We start from the raw sequence: 5,569 nt of genomic DNA, 5'->3' as shown, positions 1-5,569 counted from the left end.
AAACATAGGCTTGAACCATGTCCTCCATCCATGCCTTTGGGAGTTAAAATTGGGTCTAATTGCACAGCCAACTGTTCGGCAGCTCCACAGATTGAGGCTCCATTACTGATAGGCAGCTCCGCTGCTTGAAGCTCCCTTGGTGTTGGGCAGCTCCAAAGACTAGAGCTCCCTTGTTGTTGGGCAGCTTCACAAACTGAGGCTCCCTTGTTGCTGAGCGGCTCCATAGCATGGGAGCTTCAGCTCCGCTTTTGTCTTCAAGCCTCTTTCACGTTCAGGTGCTTTTGGACCCATGTTTTATAATGTCCTCCTCAAAAGGGTTAGACGATTGTTTCCATTGAGTTCATGTCTTTTTGCTCCGAGCTGCTTGCTCGCATCAACTGTGATCACTTTCTTCAAAAAGGGATTCTTCTCGGCTTCACTTCTTGGACTTCATCTCCATTCCAAAAAATCAACCTTTGATGGAGTGTCGATGGCACACACTCGCATGTGTGAATCAAGCCTCGTCCCAAGAGGGCCGAATAGAATGGCCTACTATTGATTACCACGAAAGTTGATGGTATTTTCTTTGTCCTCACCTGCACATTCAAAGAGATAATACCTGCCGATTCGTAAGAATTTCCCATGAAATTGGTAGGCCATACGGATGTAGAATTCAAACCATCAATAGTCTTTTTGAACATCTGTAGGTGTCTCAATTGGTAGCACATTCACAACGGCTCCGTTGTCCACCAGAACTTGGTCAAACGGGTGGCCATTTATCGAGGCCCGAATGTCCAAAGGCTTGACATATTGGTTTTGGCCAGGCTCAAGCCTTTTAAATTCTATCATGGTCGCTACACCATTCGTCAATGACAACTTCCTCTAACTCCTGAAATTCTTTAGGAGCTTTGAATTCTTTCAGAGGCTCATCTACCTGCATTTATTTTAGAATAAGCTCTTCCATTCGTTCTCCTTTTAGAAGCAGCTCCACAACCTGCTTTCTTTTGGAAGGGGCTCATCCATCTACTTTTCTGTTGGAAAAGGCTCCTTCATCTGCTATCTTTTTGGAAGCAGCTCCATAGTCTGCTTTCTTTCAGAAAGTGGCTCCAAAACCTACCTTTTTTTTTTCCTGGAAGTGGCTTCACAACCTGCTTTGTTTTTGGAAGGGGCTCTTCCATCTATTTTATTTTTTTTTAAGAAGAAGCCCCTGTGAACTTTTTTTTTTCTATGCGAGTCTACAACTTTCTTCTTTGAGTTGGCCTCTTTTGAGTCCTATTAAGTCCTCCTATTGCCCCCTTGGTGGAAAGCTTCCGCTCATTCACAATCTATTTTTTATTCTCTTTCATGATATGAGGCTTTCGTGTCGCTTTGGGAAAAATAGTGATTTGGTCGGCCGTGGTAACAATCCAAACCCATTTCCCATTCGCAACCTTTACTTCTGCTACGGTAGCCTCCGGCTTGGATCTTTTGTATACTTTATTCTTTTTCAATCCTGAGACTTTCGGTCTTGGGATGGTGACATCGACATTAGGCTCCCTCTTGATTGTTCTTTGTCTTGCCTCTTCTATGTTTGAACCTGAGCCTTTCCAAAATGTCATTCTTGTGAAGATGGCTATTTTTACGAGTGCCTTTGGTCCTAGACAGTCGTGAACCGAAGGTCTCGATGGCTGGTTGCCAAGCCTTTCTCTCATAGGGCCATTAACAGCGGGAGCAAACGTTTTGGTGGGTCACAAGTCTGGACACGAACGAAGCTCCCATTTCGCTATTTTTGCGGCCAGAGCCTCTGCCTCCACAAAGCCCTCTTCATTTGAAGCCATCAGTACTTCTGCCCTAGCAGGCTCCACTTTGTCAAGAGTTCAACTAGCCAGCACAACCTCTGTCCCCTTGGAAGCCTCTTGGAATGAAGTCGTCAGGGCCTCCTGAGCTTCTGCCCTGGTAAAACTCATTTTCTTCTGGAGCCTCCATGGTCTTTGGAGCCTCTGCCTCTGACCCTGCAACCTTCTTTTTGTTTGGAGCCTCCATGGCCTCTGGAGTTATAGATGGAGGAATTACTTCTTCTTTTTTCAAACAACAATAACATAAATTATATATAAAGGGGATTTGATTTGTCATCCAAATTTGCGTAATTTGGAAAAAAACAATGTAATTTTCATATAATTTGTAATGTTTTTTAATATTGATGATGTTATATTTTGGTTGTTTTAGTTGCAATTGCATAGCAGTTTGCGGCTTTTAGATAAAGAGAATAAGAGTAATGATTTACATAGTTATGTGAACGAGTCAATGGGTGATCACTAAGGTCTATGGCCTAGGTTGGTAACCTTCATTGCACTTAGGAGGGTATCGGCCTAAGGTCAGCCAAAATGGTCAATCCTACGTCATAATTTGTGGTAGATGGGGCTTACAGCTGTGGAGGAAAAATTGTGTTATTTTTAATAAACACAAAAATTTGTACAAATTATAATTAATTTGGATTTAAAGTGGGTCATATTATCTAAATGGGTCATTTGATTCTCTTTCTGGGTCGATTTGTTTTCCAACTTGATTTTTGATGGCTTCTTTGATACAAAGATATTTCGTATTCGGTTTCTCTTTGCAGGACTTTAGAGGGCTTTGGTCTCCGTGCGGGCGATTTGATCGTCGGCTTTGAATTTGATGTCCTCTTTAGACAATCCGAGACTTTGATCTTTGGTTTGGCTTTGCCGCTTTTTGGAGAGCTTTGGTCTCCGTGTGGGCGATTTGATCATCGACTTTGGATTTGATGTCTTCTTTAGACGATCCAAGGCTTTGATCTTTGCTTTGTCTTTTCTGCTTTTTGAGGACTTTGATCTCCATGTGGACGATTTGATCGTCGGCTTTGGATTTGATGTCTTCTTCAGATGATCCGAGGCTTTGATCTTTGGTTGGCTTTGCCGCCTTTCAGACGGCTTTGGTCTCCGTGTGGGCGATTCGATCGTCGGCTTTGGACTTAATGTCTTATTTAGATGATCTTTGGCTTTGATCTTTGGTTTGGTTTTGCTGCCTTTTGAAGAGCTTTGGTCTCCATGTGGGCTATTTGATCGTCGTCTTTGGATTTGATGACTTCTTTGAACGATCCGAGGCTTTGATCTTTGGTTTGGCTTTGCGGCCTTTCGGAGGGCTTTGGTTTCCGTGGAGGGTGATTTGATCTTCGGATTTAGATTTGATGTCTTTTTTGGACGATTCGAGGCTTTGATCTTTGGTTTGGCTTTGCCGCCTTTCGGAGGGCTTTGGTCTCCGTGGGGGGCGATTTGATCGTCGACTTTGGATTTGATGTCTTCTTTGGACGATCCGAGACTTTGATCTTTGGTTTGGCTTTGCTGCTTTTCAGAGGGCTTTGGTCTTCGTGGGGGGAAATTTGATCGTCGCCTTTGGATTTGATGTCTTCTTTGGACGATCCGTGACGCTGATTTTTGAATAGGTGGATTTGGTGCTCCATAACACTTTTGGTGGCGTGTCCCTTTGACTTTTGGATCGAAGAGGTCCTGGTTGATGCTTTTGATGAAAAACGCGACAAACACCTTGAAGCTTTGGGATGCACTTGCGAAGGTCTTCCTTGGCTTTGACGGATCCTTCAACGGCTTATGTAGCTTTGATCTTTCCTTCGGCTTGGGCATACGACGAAGAACACTCCATCGATTCGTCAACCAATATTGGATCATTTGTCCAAATCAATGACTTTCGACGAAGAATGCTTCGAAAGACACGAAGAACATGAAGAACAATATAGAGAGAGTTTAGAGACTTACCATTTTGCTTGAATCCTCGATGTAACTTCGGTGTGTCAAATGAATTGGTCATGACTCATATTTATAGTGGAGGAGTGACCTTGGCTTCCTTTTTTAATGATGCCACGTGGCGTGTCCTGATTGGACAATAGAAAGATTTTATAATATTTCATTTTCCATGAGATGTTGTTTTCCATTCTTGACGGATTTGATTATGCAAGTTCCTTTCTTGCCAAGATTTTTGTATCATTACTTTTTTCGGAAGATATTAATTTATATACTTCATTTATTGACATGATTAATTTATTTTGCTACCAAATTTATTATGGCTCTATTTATGCATGTGATATTTGTACTATATCTTCCATTTTAAGCAAATTTTTGCATTAATGGTTGATATTTACTGTACAAAAACTAACATATGTGCATAATGAAATATTACACATTTATTATATCAGAATTTAATTTTCTTCCAATATATATAATATTTAATTTAATTTAGACATTTAATTTTAATGCCTACAATAATAAAATTAAAAATGTATTCTCAGCAAATCTTATGAAGCATATCGTTAATCGAAACATTTTAAATCGAAAACAAACTGCTAGTTATCTCTAAATTAAAAACAAGCTGTTGGTTGTATTTTAATTATAATTATAACAATAAATTATTATGTAAATGCAAGGAGAATAGCTGCTTTTCTATTCTTTAAGTGTATATGAATATATCTCAGACCAATCACAGTAGTCTACAAACTAGGCGAATAAGCTACCCGTCAAGTCTAGGGTGACAGATTCAACCGAAAAAACATTGGCATCATTCAAATTTGTGACCTTTCGGTCATTCACCTTTATACCACACCAACTCAGCCATTTTGGGAGGTGCATTGTTAATTTTATTGAAGGTGGGGAATATACTTGCTACACACTATTGTGTATTTGCCATATACCCCGTTTATTCATGTATATCTATTTTACTATTCAATAGATATGTATATTTTTAAAAATATCATATTCAACAGGTATTATCACATCAAAAATATTTTTTATTTTAACAAAAGGTTTGCCTTTTTCCTTCCATTTGGTTAGCCTGCCGTTTTTAAGTGCTTGCCTTCAAACTAAATTAAAGGGTAGTCGAGCTCTACCATTCGAAAGCCGGCTTTGTTTCAAATAAACTTGACAAAAAGCTCGACACCGACTGTTTCATTGGTAAGTTCAAGTAAATGTGCCCATCATTTGCTTCTGTAGTACCTTATTTGTTCAGCAAATTGACATAAAATTCATACTTCTATACATTTTCTCATTTATAACTCTTCGAAACATCATTCATACTTTACATACAATTAAACTTGTTAAATATTTTCACTTTTTTACTATTTTATTATTGTGATGTTATATAAAAATATACTTCCTCGGTCCATTTAATAATATTTAAATAGTAGTTTAGGGTACTTTTAATATGTGAAGATTTTTTGCTATTATATTTTAATTTGATTTAATAGTATTGATATTAAGTGTAAGTTTGTGGATATTTTTTAATGGGAAGTGTGGTTAAAATTATTAAAAAACAAATATATACTTTGTATTTGAACATGTAAAAATGACAAAATATATATTTTTCTGAGTCGACACAGGATATATTATTTCTACTAGTAACACTACATCCAAACCACTTTTCAAATTAAATATTAAAGGGTAAACTGTTTTTTTAGTCCCGTAACTGGACCCCCTTGTCATTTTAGTCCCGTAAGTGGAACCTGTTGCAAACTAGTCTCATAAGTGAAAATATTGTGTTGTTTCAATTCTCCGGCGCCGGAGACGCCCGCGTGGCTCGTCGGAGGCCA

At 38.9% G+C, this 5,569-nt stretch overlaps 1 pseudogene; it reads left to right on the top strand.

Annotated features, from left to right (window-relative positions):
* The first annotated feature begins 2,242 nt into the window (after nucleotides 1-2,242).
* On the top strand, nucleotides 2,243-2,384 carry LOC127265107 (U1 spliceosomal RNA; annotated as a pseudogene).
* The last annotated feature ends 3,185 nt before the right edge of the window (nucleotides 2,385-5,569 follow it).

The sequence above is a fragment of the Andrographis paniculata genome, unplaced genomic scaffold, assembly GCF_009805555.1.
Source record: "Andrographis paniculata isolate CXL003 unplaced genomic scaffold, ASM980555v1 Contig71END, whole genome shotgun sequence".
NCBI classification, from domain to species: Eukaryota; Viridiplantae; Streptophyta; class Magnoliopsida; order Lamiales; family Acanthaceae; genus Andrographis; species Andrographis paniculata.
The sequence above is the reverse complement of the archived record's forward strand: the minus strand, read 5'-3'. Positions and strand labels throughout refer to the sequence as shown.